Consider the following 22,050-nt stretch of genomic DNA (forward strand, 5'->3'; position numbering starts at 1 on the left):
AAGAAAGTGAGCACCAAAGAATTGATGCTTTTGAACTGTGATGTTGGAGAAGACTCTTCAGAGTCCCTTGGACTGCAAGGAGATTAAATCAGTCAATCCTAAAGGAAATCCGTCCTGAATATTCATTGGAAGGACTGATGCTGAAGCTGAAACCTCAATACTTTGGCCACCTGATGGGAAGAGCTGACTCATTGGAAAAGACCCTGATGCTGGGAAAGATTGAGGGCAGGAGGAGAAGGGGATGATGGAGGATGAGGTGGTGGTTGGTTGGCATCACCAACTCAATGGACATGAGTTTGAGTAAGCTCTGGGAATTGGTGATGGACAGGAAAGCCTGGCGTGCTGCAGTCCATGGGGTCGCAAAGAGTTGGACATGACTGAGTGACTGAACTGAAATGAACAGATGGTGTTATCAAATCAGGGGTCCTGCTGCTTGCCACTTATGCATCAATCCTCATAAATGTTGGTAGCAAAAGAAAGACCTTTTAATAATCTGGGAAGATTTTGGGCTAAACATTCCCCAAAGGCCACCATTGGAGATTCTGCTTGGCCATGAAACTTTTAAAGGGAAGGAAGGAAGGAATCTCAGTCAATCATTGAAATGGGGGTACAGAGTCATCAACTTCTTCTTATCTTCCTGTACACTTCATCTTGTCCACACAGTTTGGTTACACAGTGTGCTCATGAGATTACTGAAAGGAGAATCTAAGGAAGAGATCTGGTCATCTCTTAATTACGTATTCTTCATTTCCACTTCTTTGATCTGTGGCAAGGACCGACAAGTTAGGCAAGGTACTGTGTGATTAAAAGATCTGAAAGATGTGCATGGACTGGAGAAGAGTAGAGCATGGGGGTGCCTGGTTTAAAATTAGTTACAATGTGTTAGTCACTCAGTTGTGTCTGACTCTTTGTGACCCCACAGACTGTAGCCTGCCAGATCCTCTGTCCATGGAATTCTTCAGGCAAGAATATTGGAATGTCTTCTCCAGGGATCAAACCCAAGTCTCCTGCATTGCAGGCAGATTCTTTGCCACCTGAGCCACTAGGGAAGCCCACTTACAATATAGCTTTGCTAAAAGGGGCCTCCTGCTGAGGGCAGTCTCCTGAAAAGTGCTGCTTACAATGGTAGATACATTAATGCCTGTCTGCCCTTACACAGATACCTCATGTATGGTGCAAGGATCCCACTTAAACTTTGCAGGGAAGTCAGAATCTAGTCACCAGAAGACTCCAACATTGCCAATTTAAAATGTGTGTTGTTTCAAGATGGATGCTCAGCATAGTTTCTGCAGAGTTCAGTCATAGTCTTTTGCAGAGTCTAGTGATTTTCTTTCTTTCTTCACTCCAGCCTAAGTGATTTGGCTGGAGGTAATTGCCTATTCTTTTTCAGAACAGATGTCAATGTACTTGGTTCATAACCCTGCTTCTAACTTATTAGTAGCAAAACATTATTATTTGCCAGGCTGTGACTATGTGTATCCTTGACTCAGGAATTGAGAGCATCAGAATTCCACAGATATTAAAGGCTATGAGGGGGTTATGTTAATGACAGAATATGCTGCTAAGGATTATGTCAGCCTGAGACAAAGTAAAGGAAAACCTAGCCAGAACTGAGGGCATTAACCATTAAAAGGAAGGTGTCTTATTCCATCTGGGCAGCTATGAGAGAAACATAGGGAATTCCCTGGCAGTCCCGTGGTTAAGTCTACATGCTTCCACTGCAGAGGGCACAGGTTCAGTCCCTGGTCAGGGAACTAAGATCCCACATGCTAAAAGGTGAAGTCAAATAAATAAATATATATATTTACAAATAAATAAGGAAGAAAAGTATCATAAGCTAGGAGGTGTGTAAAGAGCAGACATCTATTGCTTACTGTTCTGAGACCCCTCTTCCAGTTGCAGAGTGCTGATTTCTGATTGTGTCCTCACGTGGCGGGAGGGGCAAAGGTGCTTTCTCAGGCCTCTTTCGGCAGAGCACTGGTCCTATTTATGAACACTGTGCCTTCATGAGTTCATCGCATCCCAAAGGCCCCCACCTCTTGATACCATCGCCTTGGAGGTGAGATTCCAACATATGAATTTTAGGCAGACACAAACATTTAGACCATAGCAGAAAGGGTAACATGATACTTTAAAAGTACAGTAAAGACTTAGCTTTGATGCAGATTATAAGGGAAACCAAGTAGGACTTTTAAAAATAATAATTCTGTGCTCAGAATGTTGAGAGACATACTGAATGATAGACCCTAAAGATATCTACATCCTAATCCTGGAAGCTGTGAATGTTACTTTTTATGGCAAAAGGGACTTTGCAGCTGTGTTTAAATAAGGAATTTGAGATAGGGAGATTATCTGGGTGAGCTCTACATGTAATCTCAAGGGCCTTAAAATAGGGAGTCAGATGGAGACCTCACTACACAAATCAGAGGGTATAATGATAGAGAAAGAGATAGGGTGATGTGCTCTGAAGCTAGAAGAGAGGGTTCCAAGCCGAAGAATACAGGTGACCACTAAAAGCAAAAAAAGGCCAAGAAACAATTTCTTTCCCCAGGAAGAAACCAAGCCGCTGACACCTTGACTTAAGCCCAGTGAAACTGATTTCAGATTTCTGACCTCCATAACTATAAGGGAATAAGTTTGTGTCATTTTTAAGCCACTGGGTTTGCGGTAACTGTTTTACAACACCAACAGGAAACTAGTACACCTATCTTGATGTACCTTCTCAAGTGATTAAAGTTTGAAAATCCTGGAGACTGATCAAAGGAAACTATAATTACCGCAATCCCCAAAGAACAAGTGGAAAATTCTAATCATGAACATAAGGTATGCAAGTGAATTAAGAGGCTTCTGCCTGAAAAGAAAATTTAAGATTGTTTAATACCTGGAAGAGGAAGACATAAAAGTTATACAAATTTTGTGACAAAAGGAGAACAGAGAAACAGCAGTAGAATCAGACTATTTCAGAAGGAAAGTCACCTTAAAGGCCATCCTATCCATCGTCCCATATTGCAGTGGAATGAATTTGGACTGGCAGAGCTTCAGGAAATAATCCGGAGTCACAGAGCAGGGCCCCAGCAAACTGGGACGATACCTTTGCCTCTCAACCCCAGATTCCTCCAGGGATTTTTCTCCCACCCCATTGTATTTAAAACTTCTGAAATAATCTCTAATGAAAAGAGAAATGAAATGCTGTAGATAAGATCAGGTGCATAAGGCCTCAGTAATAGGTGCTCAGCTCATTCTTCATTATGACTTTATCATCAGGGCTGAAAGACAGAGCGGAGGGCATAATTGCTATTTGCAAATGCTGGTGAATCCAGGTACAGAGTTTACTGTTATCGAAAAAAAAGATAACGGTTTCAATTTGAAAGTGAAAGTGAAGTTGCTCAGTCATGCCCGACTCTTTGTGACCCCATGGACTGTAGCCTACCAGGCTTCTCGGTCCATGGGCTTTTCCAAGCAGGAATACTAGAGTGGGTTGCCATTTCCTTCTCCAGGGGATCTTTCCGACCCAGGGATCGTACCTGGGTCTCCTTCATTGTAGGCAGACGCTTTACTGTCTGAGCTACCAGGAAAGCCTGGTTTCAATTTAGACATTTTAAAATGTAGACTTACTGAGAGAACACATTTTGGTTACTCTGGTAGGCATAATCTGAGCTCTTCTCCGAGGTGCAAACTGACATGCTGTTCCCTCTCTCCTGACCTGAAAATGTCGTTGAGGTGAAAGTTCTCATTTTGAGGGGGTTCCCCAAAGTGTTAAAAATAACTTAGGAATGTAGAAGAAGGAGAGGAAGAGGGAGGGGCAGAGCAGGAAGAGGAGGAAAGAGAGGGAGGAGAAGAGGGGGAGGGGAGACGGCAGCTCTGGCAGCAGAAGGAGAAAGGAAAGAAGGGGAAGGAGTGGGACTTCCCTGGCAGGTCAGAGGTTAAGACTCTGCCCTTCCCTTGCATGGGGCACGGGTTCAATCCCTGGTCAGGGAACTAAGATCCTGCATGTTGTGGTGGCCAAGAAAAAAGAGGCAGGGAGAAGCTGTGAAGGATGGGGATTACCTACGTTCCTCTCCAGCATGTTTGGACCCACACTCTGGGAGACATCCAGGAAGAAGACCCTTGGGGCTTCTCTCCAGTGGGAAGATGGGCAGTAAATTAGAGGCCTGTTAAGAGAAGGTCCACACTAAGTGCCCTCTCCTCTCCCGCCCACCTGCATGCTGCATTGGACCAGGATCAGCATCTTCCAGCTGTCTCGGCCTTTTCCAGTTGGCTCAATAATTTTCCAAGTTTTTGAAAGAATTTCTTGACTTGAGCAAATTGCCGCTGCACAGTTAGCTTTGACGCTGTCTCGTGTTTCACAGGCACAAGCCTCCGTTTCTCACGAATCCTCAACTGTTTCAGCATTTGCCACCTCTGACTGAGGTGTTGCCCTTTCTTCTTCCTGGAGTGGAAAAAGCGGATGGAACTCCAGGCAAGTATAGGCAAGCTGGGTTAATCTCTGATACATGTCTCTTTCTAGCTCTGTGACAAGTTACTGAACATCCCCAAACTTGGGATTTGGGATTCAAGGAGGACCCCAATAAAAATAACACTTCTCTTTTCTGTTTGAGTTTTGATCCGCTGAGAATTGAAACCAAGTGGGAAGCAGATGGATGTCAACATGGCACCTATGTTCTGGACAAAGATTATGCGGGAGAATCTGGCTTCTATCTGCTGGCCAGTAGATTTCCTCTCATTGACTCGCAGGATGTGTATATTTACCCATCCTCCATCACAGTGGTGCTGGGTCCAGGAGGACCTCCTCCCACTGGGGCAGAGCCTGGTCTAGGAGAGGCAGGATAAAAACTCTGCTCGGGCACACTGATCCTCAGGAAAGAGAAGGAAGAGGGGCTGACCTAGACAGACGTGGCATCTCCTCCCTGCCTCTCAAATAGACTGACTCACTTCCTCTCCCCAGGGGAAGATTGAGAGGGGAGAGGGGCTTAACAAACCAGGATTGTATCCATTGGTGCTTCCTGTATGTAAAAGGAAGTATCAGAAGTCAAATTCTTGAGCTTATCAAAGTCTGTGTGTGTGTGTGTGTGTGTGTGTGTGTGTGTGCGCGCGTGTGTGTGTGTGTGTGTGGTTGGGTGGGTGCTCAGTCACGTCTGACTCTTTGCACCCCTATGGACTGTAGTCCGCCAGGCTCCTCTGTCCATGGTGTGTTGCTGGTGAGAAGACGCGAGTGGGTTGCCATGCCCTCCTCCAGGGGATCTCCCCCAGCCAGGGATTGAACCCAGGATTTGTCTCTTGTATCGTCTGCACTGGCAGGCAGGTTCTTCACCACTAGTGCCACCTAGGAGACCCTTTTTTCATTTTTAAGGTGGGGTTAATACTCATCGCATGTTAACCTGATGACAATGATGAGGGGTCTAGGGAAGACTGTACATCCAAGTGCCTGGAAAATTGTGATCTGCCTAGCTCCCTCCCCTTATCCTCTCCTCTTGTCTTCCTTCAATCCCTGTCTCCCTCTTGGAGGAAATTATTTGAGAAACAAATCTGTCCTATTTGTTTTAACTGCTTGAAAATCTTTCCTACAGGTGGATTTCTGCTCTGGCAACAGTACCATTTTCTCTCATCTGTCTTTCCCTTAGCAAGTCACAAGAAAGGGAGAAAGGGGTACGTGTGTCTATAGTCAGATGTTATCTGTAAGTTGAGATACTCCTCTTGCAATACTACTGATAATTACTCTACTCAAAGTGTAACATGAAAGTAATATGAGAATTAGGGCTACATAAAATTTCCAGTAAATTTAAGATAGTGTTTGGAGGCACCAAAATCGCATTTTATTTTACTATACAAGAAGGCTGGTTTCCTGCAGTGAGAAGCTCATATAGGATTCAAGGTGAGGATGTGTGTTCATGAAAGTAGAATCTTGAGGCAGATAAAATGGTTATGTATTCGCCTTTTGGGCAAATATTTTGGAGATGAGATTTATCAGCCCTCTGTTATTTCCCAGAATAAGTTCCTCTGGATGTTTTCTTGCTTTGTGTCCCCGAACGGCACCTGTTTTTGGTGTGTGAGTTTTGTAGCACAGATGCAGGTATAAACAGATGTGCTGTTCCAGCCTCCAGAGGTGGTTCTTTTCCCAGCTTAGTGCTGAAACTATCATGGGATACACAGATGTGACCCTGAATGCAAGACAGAGAATTCACATATAAAAATAAATATCATGATAATTACTAATGAAATGTTGAAAAATATCGCCGTAAGCCTGCATCATCCGTCCAGTCACTGAGGACCAGTGCTGCCAGATTTTAGGTTAGGTGCAGCAGCTGGTCCTCAGCAAATCAGCCAGCACGTGTTCCTGCAAGGTGTCTTGCTTCCTGCTTAACAATGTATCGACCAGAGATGTGTTAGTACATCCTCTGTTACCTGAACGTTATTTTGACTGTAGATGTTTCAATACTCACTTACCTAACAAATTGCTGGCCACAGGCAGTTAGTTTCTGCAAAAATCCCCCGGTCAATAATGTGTTAAATGAGTAACTTCAAAGAACAATCTGCGACACTATATACCTATGTGGGTTTAGCTGGCTTTGGCATAATCATCAACAATTCAGTCCCCTTCTGAGACACTGTGCTCTCGCATTTCACAAGCAAACTGCATCTGGAAGCTCTTGCTGAGTGACACAACACCCCCCTCCACCCACTGCCACCCCGCCGACCCCGGCCACCTCTCCCAGCAGGTTCCACTTGGTAGGGCCCTGATCTAGATCTGCATGGCATCCAGCTCTTCATTTCTGAAGCAGATAACACATTCTAGTTGAGAACACTCCCTTAAAACCAACTCCCTGAGAAAGTAGCTGCCCAGAAATAGCAGTACAGACATTTTCTTTTTCAGTATCACTATGGGCCTAATCTTTGCTAATGATTGTGGTATTTACCTGTCAACTTGTACGTTTATTTATTTATGTAAGTATCATTATTTAAATAAGTGGCTACTGCATGCAATAGGCATTATTCTGGGCCCTGGGCATAGAGAATTGAAAAGGGAATAAGAAAGATTTATGTTCTTATACAACTTGGAGCCTTCGGATGTGGAAAAGAGTCAGTGAGCCAGAAATTATATGCACACGTGCTTAAATATGTGTCCTGTTCCCAGCAATCCTGTGATGCAGATGCGGCGATCATCTGGGTTTTAGGTGAGGAAATTGAGGTCCTTGCAGATCAAGCGTTCACAGAAGTCATTAATTATAGGTGGTGTGGCTCCATAGTATTTTCTTCACTTCCACATGGAAAACTAAAATACGGTGAAGCCATAGCTGCAGAGTGGCTACTTTCAATAGAGAGGTCTCAGCAGGCCTCTCTGTCTAAAGAGATGACTATAAACTGAGGTCTGAATAAAAAGAAGTCAATGGAGGCAAAGATGGGCCCAAAGAACAGTGTGTTCTAAGGCTCTAAGGCACAAGTAAGTATAGCCCGAGGGAGCATCCCCAAGAAGACCAGTGTGGCTGGCAAGTCAGAGGAAGGAGCTGCACGAGGGGATAGCGATGCAGAAGCTGAATCAGGTGGGGCTGTCAGCCAAGAAGAGAAGTGAGTGTGACTGTGGATGACTCTGTAAAAGACTGCGATGTCAGAGTGCAAATCAACTTTAAAACACAAAAACCTTTCATCTCCTGTTGATTATTCTCTCAGTTTTTCTTCTTTGGCTAATGACCATGAAGTCAGCACCAGTTAGAAAGAAAAGGAAATATGGGCACATCAAAATGAGGGATTTTTCAAACTGGCCCCCAGATTGATACAGAAAAATGTCAAGGTTCAATAATGTCTGCTTCTGTGTCCTCTTATGTACAGAGAAGTTAGTTATCCAAATAATCAAATTAGAAAATGGTTGGAACTTCCAGGGAACGGTGGTAGAGCCTCCACAAGAGCAGTGTCCACATTTGCTTTGTATCATCCACTTTTTATGCTCAATTCTACAGCACATATTTTTCTCACATCTGGATGTTTTCAGAATTGGTTTGCATCTTACAGTCAAGATACCAAAATAACTGTCAGGGTCTTTCAGAAGTTGCAGTTTCTGCATTTTGCTGGAAAAGGACAATATGGAAATTGAGCTGCTTATCATTTCAACAGAAGCCAGGATCAGTGAAATAGACCTTTCCAGTGTATCCACGACTCCTGAGGAAGAAGTCAGACATTTAAGGACATTCTGCCTGTTTCTTTCCTATGCTCTAGTTCCATCTGATTCACAGAAGTTAACTCAGTGTGAAGACGGTGTTCCTCAAGTTAAGTCCTTGGACTCCATGCCTTCAATAGCCACTTGACCTTATATGTTTCAGAACCATAGATGGCCCCTCGGTGCTGGCCATGCCCTTCCTCTGATGTGTTCCTTACATTGGTCTCCTGAAATGCCTTGATGTCAATTACATGGAACTTTAGTTCAAATGCCTCATTGTCTTTTTCAAAATTAAAAGATGCATAGCATGTCACAAGTCTGCTGGGAGTATGGTCGTGGTATAGAAGGTAGGAACAGAATATTATGTTACATGCTTTTCTGTAGTTCTCTGCAGTTCCTGTTTCTAAACTGTGAACTAACTCACCCTGTCTGTCTCTATCAGGTATCACTCACAACAGCACTAGCATTTTCTCCGTGCTTCCTAAGAGTCAAACACTACATTAAGTTCTTCATGTGGATGTCTTGAGTAAATCCCACAACACCCCGGGATGACAGGTATTGACATTAGCATCTCCATTTTATAGATAAACAAACTGAATCCCAGAGAGAATGAGAAACGGCAAAGCTAGGATTTGAATCTAGACAATCCTACTCATACGTGTGCCCTTGTCTTTTGCTCCTGTACTTAGAGATACTGAGAGAAAGAAGATTCACTGTGTCCAGGTCACTTCATCTAACGCTTACCAAGACTACAGCATAAGCTCCCGGAGGCAGGAATTATATCTTATGATTTTTCTGTACCCAGCCCAGCCCCTGACTCAAAGTCTCTGCATGATAATTGTTGGTGGATGGATTATCCTTGTTCAAGTATAGGAAACCTCATCAGACTGACCTGAAAGTATTAGCTCACCAACAAATTAGTATCATTTTCTTTTCTCTTTGGTGATAGTGGATTTGTCTTCTACTGTTTTAATAGATGACGTGTGATGTCTTAGAACTCTTGTAAATCAGAGTCCTGGCAGGAAACAGATGATTCATTCAATCAGTCAAGGAGTGTGGTAAAGAGGCTGTCTGGAGTGTAGGGACACAGCAGACGCCAGTGCAGTCACGCAGGCTGCTGGCTTCAGAAATGTCGTCACCCCTCCAGTTGAAAAGGCAAAGGTGATGGGAGGTCCTGAACTACAGGAAGAGAGCTGGATGGTGAAGACCATCTGGCAAGAGCTGGTAGAAAACCCCCACAGCAGCCAGCAGGAGGGGCAGGAGAGTAGACCTTGGCTTTTCCCTTCTCCCACGTCCATCTCCTGCCATCCCTCTCTCCTATTGACTGAAGGTAACCGGACACAGATATAGTGCAGAAGGATGAGGGTGTGCCTGGGGGAGTCGGCGGACGATATTCATCATAACTTGTGAGAAAAGCCAAGAGCATAGTGATGGAAAAAGTTTTCACATATTGAGACCTGGGGAAGTCATTCTGGCTTCTGCATGATTTGGCTTGAACTTTGTGCTAACTAGAACAGCCTGTCTTACGCCCTATCAGGCATGCATTTTATATCTGCTTTAACCATTAAAGGAAAGAATGCATTTGAAAATCAAAGTGAAGTAACTGCAATTCAGGCATTCGGATGGAGCCGGTGGCCATTGTGGATGTGATCTCAGACAAGTTCCTGCATCGCTGAGAACTCGAATTTTCTGAACTGGATCAAACTCAAAGATGCCACCAGTCGTTCTCAAAACAGTGTTTGCTAGCAGCTGTTGGCTGCAGCTTTATGGTCTTAAGGTCTCCCCTTGTGTTAATAACCATGCAGCCGTTTCGGACCCCAACCAGCTCTTGCTTAACAAGCACCCTTTTTTCTTGCCAGCTTCAATCTTAATTCTTGGCAAGCAACTTGTCTAATTTTGTGGGTTTTGTCTTTATAAGCCTTTCCTATTTCGTAGTCCAGCAGAACACAATTCAAGTGCTCCTTGAATCTGTGTCTCCCAGACTATCATCCTCAGTTTGGATCAAGTAAAGTTCTTTTCTTATTGTAGATCATTTATTGATTATTTGCACCAACAGTAGCCGGTGTGTTTCAAACAGTATTGATTACCTAGCATAGTTCTTACTTGCTCCACACGATCTTCGTTCATTCAACATCTGGTTGTTGATGGTCACATATGTGCTAGGCCAAGTATATAAATTGAGCCAGATTCTTTCAGTCTTTAAAGTGCAACTTTAGAGAATCTTGGAAATTCTCTATCTTGGAATGTTCACTCTTCAAAGATGCTTAAGCAATAATAGAATGTATCATCAACTCCAGGAACCTAATACACAACCATGAGGAAATTTATACATGGGGAGCGTGGAATAACTGTAAATTTTTTCACACACAATTTCCTCAGAGATTGCTGAATCCTGTCCTCATGGAAATTTTCCTTTATAGTTTTTAGATAGTAATATTTAATATCATCTTTACCTCATACTGTTGGAAATATTTAACATCATCTTTACTTCATACTGTTGGAATAACATTTGTTTTTACTCTAATAAGTATGAGTTCTGAAGTCATTAGGTCTTATCTCTTTTCACAGTAGTCAAATAGACGGTGTTAATCGCTACTGCCTGGTTTTCAGATTGTAGAACTGTCTGCACACTGAAATTACTCATTATGATAATGAGGAAGCAGAAATAAATAAGTGAATACATTTGCTTAGAAAAATGAGCAAATATTAAGCAAAATTAGGACCATTTACAAGCAATGTCCCCCTTTTTTGGTTGTTACTTTGACAGGTAATTTGAATATCCTAAGAAACTGTAATGAACAATTAGTTAGCCGATTAGCTAGAACTACAAGCAGTTTATAATGTAAGTGCCATCGAGGCATTATACTAGCATTGTAGCACGGCTTATGATCACAGTTATTTTGCCCATTTCACTTCCTGTATAATAAAATCAGCATATTCTTTGCTGAGCCTGTTAGATACAAAAAAATGTATTCCGTTTTTACATCTTCTCTGCAAGCTGTGTAATGACACATCTTGAAGGGAGGGGCGATCACAGAAGTTGATAGAGATACAGACTAAAGGCTATTTCTTGAAAAGCCTCAGAGGGCAGCACTCTTCACACACAGGCCGAATTGGCTTCTGGGATGAGGGTTGTGTTTTGGATGAGGGTTCCGGGAGCCCAGGACATGTTCTTTGCTAGGCCACCAACCCTTGTGCCTGGAGCAAGACTCTTGCTTTTCTGAACCTTCATCTATTTGGTTGTGAAATCATTGTGCTAATTTTCAACAGTCACCAAGTCACTTTCCAGTAAGTCTCATAATTTTTTGCTCACCAAAATTACAAAGTGGTCTTAGAGTACATTTTTAAAGTTCTCTAAATAAAGCACATTAAAAACAATGCTTTAATTTTCCCAGCCTTCAATGATAAATACCATGAATATTGACCAGAGTGTGGAATTGCTGACTCTTGAGAGTCCCTCAGACTGCAAAGAGATACAACCAGTCCATCCTAAAGGAGATCAGTCCTGGGTGTTCATTGGAAGGACTGACGCTAAAGCTGAAACTCCAATACTTTGGCCACCTCATGCAAAGAGTTGACTCATTGGAGAAGACCCTGATGCTGGGAGGTATTGGAGGCAGGAGGAGAAGGGGACGACAGAGGATGAGATGGCTGGATGGCATCACCGACTCGATGGATGTGAGTTTGAGTGAACTCCGGGAGTTGATGATGGTCAGGGAGGCCTGGCGTGCTGCGATTCATGGGGTCACAAAGAGTCAGATACAACTGAGCAACTGAACTGAACTGAACTGACGGAAAAATTCATGGGCTGTTCATATGTTCCTCTGTTATGTTGGTGGCATTTCTCATTAGGATAGGTGAGGCCTGTGTTCTATACAGAAATGAGTGACAGTGGAGGGAAAGTGATGGAAACCCCTGAATGTTAAATTCCTGCTCTGTTTCAAAGCCATGAAAGTTAAAGAATGAATAGGAGGCAATCAAAGACCATAGGTTGATTGCTAATTATTAAACTGACTTAAGTCAGTATAAATGGACATGATTATCCAAATATCAGACTTCTGTGAACCCCAGACCACTAACAGAGATATATCTGAACATTCGCAATAGTTGCTAGAAAATACTTGCATTAAAGGGGCCTCATAGATGGCTCAGTGGTAAAGAAATCACCTGTAATGCAGGAGCCACAGGAGATGCGGATTTGATTCCTGGGTTGGGAAGATCCACTGGTGGAGGGCATGGCAACCCACTCCAGTATTCTTGCCTCGAGAATCCCATGGACAGAGGAGCCTGGTGGGCTGCAGTCCATAGAGTCACAGAGTCGGACACAACATGCACGCACTTGTATTAAAGGAATGCACTTTTGTCTGTCCTTACTCAGCATTCATTGGCTCTAATTTAGCCTGGTATTCTCAATGTAACCTGCACTTTTACCTGAAATTGTATAGACTAGGTTATATGATTCTCAGACCAAGACATAAATAAACTAGGAGTGAGGCAAAGGGAGACACTTAGAAACTCACATAATAAAGGCAAGGGAAATGAGGTTTCAGAGCTGGATCTGAGGAATAGATAAATAGAAAGTAGACAAAAAATTGTATCATTGAAACTAAGACTAATATTCATAATAAAGTAATTGTATCTTTAGTGATATATTGAGTTATTTGCACCAGCATTTATTTAAGAAAGAGTGGATAACATTATCTCTAAAGGTCTTCATCAAAATGGTTAATTTTTCTTTTAAGTTTTGGTACTGAAAGAGATTATATATATATATATATATATATATATATATATATATATATATATATATATAATTTATTTGAAAGAATAGAAGTCCAGCTAATGGTGGATAAACATCAGGATTCCAATAGGAAACAGATGGCACACACAAACTAGGATAATTTTCAATGGCTTATTAATAAAGGGACTAAAGGAGATCAGTCCTGGGTGTTCATTGGAAGGACTGATGCTAAAGCTGAAACTCCAGTACCTTGGCCACCTCATGCGAAGAGTTGACTCATTGGAAAAGACTCTGATGCTGGGAGGGATTGGGGGCAGGAGAAGAAGGGGGCGACAGAGGATGAGATGGCTGTATGGCATCACCGACTCGATGGACGTGAGATTGAGTGAACTCTGGGAGTTTGTGATAGACAGGGAGGCCTGGCGTGCTGAGATTCATGGGGTTGCAAAGACTTGGACACGACTGAACGACTGAACTGAACTGAACTGAACTGACCTGAACTGACAAAGAGGTTGCATGATAGATATGCAAGAGCTAACAGAAGCCAAGCTATCCCTACTCCTTGTTTCAGAGAGCAGAAAGAAATGCTCATTGGAACCAGGAATGAGACAGAGTTGATTAGAGCAGGTGGCCTGGTGACCTTCTGTCAAGACACATGGCAAGACTAGGGTCACCTCCCAGAGAGAAACCTGGTAAATACATTCTCAGGCCCCTCTCTTCTCAGTTCCTCCAGTCTCCTCCTGGAACTTCCCATCTGCTGAATCCAACTGGAAACCAGAGGCCATGGGGGTCCATTGATGTAGTCCATTTAGGTCAGCTTCCAGAGACTGAGAAAAGGGTAGAGAAGGACGGAGTATAGGTGGAGGGTCAAAGGTAGATATTTATGGTGGGTTGAATGTGTTCCCTCCAAAAGATATGTTCAAGTTCTAACCCTGGTCCCTGTGACTGTGACCTCAATTGGAAAAGGGCCTTTGCAGATGTAATCAGATTAAGATGAGGTCGTATGAGATCAGGGTGGGCCCTAAATTCAATGGCTGGTGTCTTAATACAAGAAAGCAGAGGGGTGTTTGGACATGGAGACACAGACAGACAAACAGACAGGACTATATAACAATGTAGACAAAGATGACAGTGATGAAGCTACAGCCAAAAAACAGCAAGGATTGCCAGCAAACCCCAGAGCCCAGGAAGAGGCGAAAAAGGATCTTCCCTAGAGCCTTCAGTGGGAGCACAGCTCTCCTAACACCTGGATTTCGGCCTTCTGGGCTCCAGAGTATCAATTTCTGTAGTCCAGTTAATGGCGATTGGTTTAGGCAGCCCTAGGAAGCTGACACACACAAAGCTGTAGCAAAGCTAGGTGACATAAAATGTAATCATAGGGCTGGGAACGTTTGGAAATGAGGGAGGGCTGTGCCTGTTGGGACTAAAGAATGGTGTTCTTAGACTCCTGACTGGATAATATTGTGTGTTAGTTGCTCAGTCATGTCTGCTCTCTGCTACCCCATGCCAGGCTCCTCTGTCCATGAAGTTCTCTAGACAAGAATACTGGAGTGGGTTGCCATTTCCTTCTCCAGGACATCTTCCTGACCCAGGGATCGAAGCTGGGTCTCCTGCATTGCAGGCAGATTCTTTACCATCTGAGCCACCAAGATAATATTATGTTCACACAAACAAATACTGCCCTGCCTGGCTACTCTGTGACTCATTGAGCAACCAGCCTTCTCAGACTCGTTCCTGGTACCTGGCCTCCCAACTCCCTGAGGCTGACCTGCTGGTACTTACTCTCCTTCCAGATTCCACCCTCTTTACTTACGCATCAGGCCGTGCTGCCTCAATTATGTTCACCAGAACCTACGCCTCTTCCAGCTCCAGTAACCAAGGTTTCATATGCTGCTTTCCAAAAAGAAAAAAAAAGAGAGAGAGAGAGAGAGAGAGAAAAGCCAGGTTATAAAAGATAGCTAACAGGAAGATCCATACACCAGCCGATTATCCCTTCTTTGCTTCCCTCCAGCATCCTACTTAATTTGGTATCATCATAAATAAGCAGGAGCATGTGCTTCAGGCCAGATTGGAGCAATAGGTCCCTTGCTTTCCCTTCCTTGTTCCTGACCCAATGAATAAACTGGAAGAGGTATAAGAAACAATGGTTTTCAGACATTAGCTGAAGGCAGTGTAGGATGGTGATTCCTGAGAGAGGAGAAGCAAATGAGATGAGCCCTATCATTGCCCCAGTTATTTTCCTGGAGTGAATCTCCAGACTCCAATACTGTGAAAGGAAGCCCAGGCAAAGCCCAGAAAAATCCTGGAGTTGGGAAGATAGAGTTGGGAGTTCAGGGCCGCCACGGTGGGTGGTGTTCACAGGGCAAGGTATCAGAGAGAAAACCACTCCTTGGAGGGACAGAGAGCACTGGAGACCTGAAGAAGGTCCCTCTCAGACCTTTTGCTGAGTATATTCAGCACATGTATGTGAAGAAACTTCCTAAGGTTGGAGAATGAATGAACCACTCAAAAAGAACAAACAGAAATTTCTTCAGAGCTCATGTAAGACTTGAAATAGTTGCTGTTTCCACGAACCAGAGAAAGAGGGGTTTGGTAAACATTAAAACAATAATAAATTCCCCTGAAATTACAGAACAGCCAAGCCTTAGGAGTCAAGTATATATCCCAAGACTAAGGATTCATCCTAAGATTAGAAATAAAAATTGAAATTGACCTGTCCTAACAAAATGAAAAAACAGTGCCCCACAGTGTCAAAACAGTCACCTGTCCTAACAAAATGAAAAAGCAGTGCTTCACAAAGTCAAAATAATCAACCAGTAATTGAACTGCCTGCTAGAACAAAGATCTACACTCTTCAGAGGAAGAAAGCAAAATTCAATGCCTCTATAACATGTTATTGACAGGGTTCAGTATGTAATAAAAATATGTGAAGAAAAAAGGAAGTGTGACTGGAAAGAAACAAAAAGTGGCAAATAGAAACAGTCACTGAGAAGCCAAGGATTTGAGGATTAGCAAAAAAAAAAGATGTAAGCAGCTTTTATAAATGTATTTAAGAAAATAAAGATAATGAGTAGACAAATGAAGAATATCAGGTGAGAAATGGAAATTTTAAAAATAATCAAATGAAAATTCTAGAACTGAAAAGTAAAACAGCTTAAATGAAAAAAGTCACTGATATGCTTAACAGTAGATTGGAGACATGGTCTATTACCTTGATTTCAGATTTTAAAAAATGATACATCATAAAGAGCAGAGAGGAAAAAATGAACAAAAGTTAAGTCAGAGAAACAATGAAGCAGAAAAAGTATTTAAAGAAATAATGACCTCCTTTGGTAATCCTGGCATTGACTCTAATACAAATAAAGGTATGTTTTCAAGGCATGAAGGAAAAAGATAGCCAAAACATCCCTAAATTTGTGAATAATATCAATTTACAGATCGACATGTCTCAAGAAAATAAATTCTGATAATTCAAGCACATGCTCACACTTAAGTACATTATAGCAGCAGTGCTGAATAAATATAAAATCCTGAAATCACCTAAAGGAAGATGATACATTACATACAAGGAACAAGGATAGGCAAGAATGCTTACTCTCCCCACTTCTATTCTTTGTATTGGAGACCCTGGCCAATACAACATACCAAAAATAAAAATATATATAAATATATATATACACACGCAACTGACCCTTGAACAATGTCAATGTTGGGGTGCCAGTTGAAAATACATGTATAAAATTTGACTCCCCCAAAACTTAACTACTAATAACATAAATCAGTAACATAAACAATTGGGGAACACACACTTTGTATGCTGTATGTATTATATACTATATTCTTATAATAAAGTAAGCTAATAAAGAAAAATGTTAAGAAAGTCAGTAGAAGGAGAAAATACATTTACAGTACTGTATTGTATTTATCGATACCATTAGTTTACATCATCTATCATCTATTTATAAGATAAATTGTCTATCAGTTGTTGTTGTTGTTCAGTCCCTAAGCGTGTCCGATTCTTTGCAACCCCATGGACTGCAACAGGCCAGGCTTCCCTGTCCTTCACTATTTCCCACAGTTTGCTCAAACTCATGTCTATTGTGTCAGTGATGCCATCCAACCATCTTATTCTCTGATGCCCTTTTCTCCTTCTGCCCTCAATCTTTCCCAGCATCAGGATCTTTTCCAGTGAGTTGGCATTTTGCATCAGTTGTCCAGAGTATTGCGGCTTCAGCCTCAGCATCAGTCCTTCTGATGAATATTCAGGCTTGATTTCCTTTAGGATTGGCTGGTTTGATCTCCTTGCAGTCCAAGGGACTCTCAAGAGTCTTCTCCAGCACCACAGTTTGAAAGCATCACTTCTTAGGTGCTCAGCCTTTCTCTCAGTGTATCAGTACCTACATCAATATTGTCTTATATGATAAAAACAATGTAGATGTTATGTGTGTTACTAACACTAGACATCAACAATGAAAAGATAATGTAAAAAAGAAATTCACATTTACTTACATATGTATTAATAGCAATTCACACATTGAAGAAGCAGCAGCAGCATTATGATTGTTTTATGCTGACTCTTGTCATTGATAGAATTGCTTCACGGTAGCCTAACCCATACAATAAAGCATGAACCATTATAAAATTTGTATGGCATACAGTATTACAGTCATATTCATAATATAATTTGGGAAAAATTGTTACATTTAAAAAAACCAGCTATCTAAAATGATAGGCTGATATGCAATTTCTCCAGTTATATGAGAGCCATATTGTATAGTAATGTAATTCTTTGAAAGGAAAGTTATAAAACAGTAAGAAAACTTATGTATTTTTAATTTTTTAAAATATCATTCAGTTTATGCCTATGAAAGAAGAGCTAACCACTTCAGTACAAGTCTTACACATGATGTCCTACATGCATATTTTTGTATATTTATTGAAAAAAATCCACATGACTTTACAATTTAACCCACATTGTTTAAGGGTCAACTATATATGTAGATATGTCTATGTATAAAGTACAAGACACTTCCAGAAGGAGAAAAAGAGAAATTGACTGCAGAAGGAGATGAGGAAGCTTTCTGGGGTGATGGAAATATTCTGTATTTCAGTTGAGGAGGTGGTTATAGAAGTGTGTGTGGTCTTCCCTGGGGATCTCTGGGGGGATTGGTTCCAGGACCCAACCAAGATACCAAAATCTGTGATGCTCAATTCCCTTATATAAAATGGTGAGCGTTTGTATATAACCTCCCCACATCCTTCTGTATACTTTAAATCATCTCTAGATTACTTACAGTACTAGTACAAGGTAAATGCCACGTTGTTGTGTTGTTTAATCACTCAGCTGTGTCCAGCTCTTTTGCACCCCATGGACTGTAGCCCATCAGGCTCCTGTGTCTGTAGGATTTCCCAGGCAAGAACACTGGATTGCCATTTCCTCCTCCAGGAGATCTTCCCAGCCCAGGGATGGAACCTTATCTCCTGCATTGTCAGGGAGTTCTTTACCACCAAGCCACTAGGGAAGCCCCTAAATGTCATATAAACAATTGTTATTGTAATTGTAAACAGTTGTCATATAAATAGCGTGTAAATAGTTGTTGGCATGAGGCAAATTCGTGGGGTTTTTTTTTTGCAATTTTCTGCAATTTTCAAAAATTTATTTTTATTTTTTATTGAAGCATAGTTGATTTACAATGTTTCAGTTGTATAGCAAAGTGATTCAGTTATATATGTGTGTGTGTGTATATATATATATACTTTTTCAGTTTTTTTTCATTATAAGTTATTACAGGTACTGAATATAGTTTTCTGTGCTATACTGTAGGTTCTTATTGGTTATCTATTTTATACGTAGAAGTCTGTATCTGTTCATTCAAAATTTTTCCCTCCCCCTTCCATCCTCTTTGGTAACCATAAGTGTGTTTTCTCCATCTGTGAGTCTGTTTCTGTTTTTATAAAATAAGTGCATTTGTATTATTTTTTAAGATTCCACATATAAATGATATTGTATGATAGTTGTTTTCTATCTGACTTATTTCGCTTAGTATGGTAATCTCTAGGTCTATCCATGTTGGTGCAAAGGCATTATTTCACTCTTTCTATGGCTGAGTAGTATTCTGTTGTCTATGTATACCATGTCTTCTTTCTCCATCCATCTGTTGATGGACACTTAGGTTGCTTCCATGACTTGGCGATTGTGCATAGTGCTGCTATGAACATTTGTTGTTGTTGTTTAGTCACTAAGTTGTATTCGACTCTTTGTGGCTTCATGGACTGTAGCCCACCAGGCTCTTCTGTCCATAGGATTTCCCAGACAAGAATACTAGAGTGGGTTGCCATTTTCTTCTCCAGGGGATCTTCCCGACCCAGGGATTAAACTCACATCTTCTGCATTGGCAGGCAGATTCTTACTGCTGAGCCACCAAGGAAGCCCTCTATGAACATTGGGCTGCATTTATCTTTTTAAAAAATATTTACTTATTTATATTTATTTTTGTTTGCACTGGGTCTTGCTGCGTGGGCTTTTCTCTAGTTGCAGAGAGAGGGGATCACTCTCTAGTTGTGGTGCCCAGGCTTCTCCTTGCAATGACTCCTCTTGCTGCAGAGCACTGAGCTCTATGGCCTCCAGGCTTCAGTATTTGCGGCATGTGGGCTTCAGAGCACTGACTCACTAGTTGTGGTAAACGGGCCTGTTCCCCACAGATGTGGGATCTTCCTGGACCAGGGAAGAGGCAGGGTGTCCCCTGCATTGCGAGGCAGATTGTTAACCACTGGACCACCAAAGTGCATCTATCTTTTCAAGTTAGGGTTTTCTCCAGATATATGCCCAGGAGTGGGATTGCTGGATCATATGGTAACTCTATGTAGTTTTTTAAGGAACCTCCATACTATTCTCCATAGTGGCTGCACTAATTTATATTCCCACCAACAGTGTAGGAGGGTTCCCTTTTCTCTACACCCTCTGCAGATATTTTTGATCTCTGGTTGGTTGAATCCATGGATGCAGAACACCCTGATAGAGAGGGCCAACTGCACATTTATCAAAACACAAAAAGATTATATTGAAAATCTGTGTAAAATAAACTTTATCTAAAATAAAAAAGCAGAACACTAAGGGGCTCTCACAATTCTTTTATTATGTTGGAGGGATTTTTTTAAATCAAGAAATGATGCTTTTGCACTGTGGTGCTGGAAAAGACCCTTGAGAGTACCTTGGAGAGCAAAGAGATCAAACCAGTCAATCTTAAAGGAAATTAATCCTGAATATTCATTGGAAGGACTGATGCTAAAGTGGAAGCTCCAGTACTTTGGCGACCTGATGCAAAGAACTGACTCATTGGAAAAGACCCTGATGCTGGTAAAGATTGAGGGCTGGAGAAGAAAGGGGTGACAGAGGATGAGATGGTTGGATGGAATCATCGACTCAATGGACATGAGTTTGAGCAGACTGTGGGAGATAATAAAAGACAGGGAAGCCTGGTGTGCTGCAGTCCATAAGGTCACAAAGAGTTGGACATGACTTAGCAACTGAACAATAACAAATACCCACTTTATGAAACACAGGTAACCATTTTTTTGGGCAGTTTCCCACCCTTCTCTACAGGTGTCTGTCTGAAGAAAACACACATAGACTGTGTGCCTCCAATGTCTGTTCTTTTGAAAAGAGAGAGAGTAAAGGGAAAAAAAAACACTAAAGGAGCTACTTGACAGGTAGAAGAAAATTTCATGTAGAAAAACAACCTGACTAAAATCCCATTAAGGCTTCCTGATTTATTTCAGGGACTCAGATTGTGTAAGTGTTTCTTTAATTATGTATGTATTTGTTTTAAATCCATATTTTACCCATACACACAGCCATGGTGGAGTTTTAATTCACGCTGCCCATTATAACAAATTTTTAAACAAATGCAATTGACGTCTTCACCTTCCAAAGAAATTAAAAAGCAGTAATATAGAACAGCTTTATGCAGAAATTATCCACTGCTAAATGTTGTTTTCCTCTTTCTTTTCCTTCTTTATTATTCTAACACTTGCCTGACAGGACTTTATCATCACATAATAGTCTACATATAGACTCTTCAAGAGTCCATAAAAATCCATCTTTATATGGTTAAAAGGTTTGGATAATATTCTGATTTCTAAGGGTGGCGTCTGGGAGAGACTTTGGAACATCACTCTATTTAATTCTAGAAGAATTAAAATATAAAGGACAAATGTATATACATGAATAATGAAGCATTTGTGTCTTGAAAAAATGTAGTTAAAAATATTTCAAAAGAGTCTTTGTTTAGCTGCCAGAAGTCTGGATTATGACTTTTAAGCAGTGAATATTGATCTCATTAGCTAATTCCCTGTTTCTACTTGTAATTAGAGTAATCACATTATGTGCAATCCATAGATAAACATTCCAACCTTTCCTTTGAGCCAGTCCTTTACATTTCATCCCATACCAAAGCTTTTTACCTAATTGCACAAAGCAGTAAAAGTAACATTTTTGCATCTCATAATCTTTCCTCTCTCTTTTTTCAACAAGAGAGTAATAGGTGGTGACTACAGTTGCATTAAAAATGTAAAATTACCGCTAAATTCCTTCATTCTTTCCATAAGTTTTTGTTGAGTGCCTTACCATGTGACTGTTAACTGTTCTTGGGAAGGTGATGTAGCAGGAAACTAAACAAAGGTTCTGCCTTCATGGAGCTTAAACTCTCGTGTAAGGATACAAACAGTAAATAAGGTAAGTATGTATGTGACATCTTAAATGGTGATGACTAATAAGGGGAAAGTTAAGAAGAAACATCTACATAAGGGGAAATGCACCCAATCCAGTTTTGGATAATTGAGGATTTATTGCCTTCCCACCAATACCCAGCCCTGACAGAGCAGAGGATCTTTTTCCTTAACTCATCAACTTGGATCTTTCCAAGGCTGGTCATTTACTCAGTTACCTTTCCCCCATGGCAACATGGAACAGAGACTTTCCAACATGTCTGTGACCTAATCTGATAAGCTTTTCTGAGTTCTTATATCCAAAATTATATTAACTTTGTCAGTTTGTTTGCCTTCATGATGTTGGTTGAACTATTTACTGCTGGTACCAGTAGAAACATGAGCAGTTAGTCTGTTAGCAGATAAGGACTCAGATTCTAGGGAAAACTGCCTT

The sequence above is a fragment of the Capra hircus genome, chromosome 13, assembly GCF_001704415.2.
Source record: "Capra hircus breed San Clemente chromosome 13, ASM170441v1, whole genome shotgun sequence".
Classification (NCBI taxonomy): Eukaryota; Metazoa; Chordata; class Mammalia; order Artiodactyla; family Bovidae; genus Capra; species Capra hircus.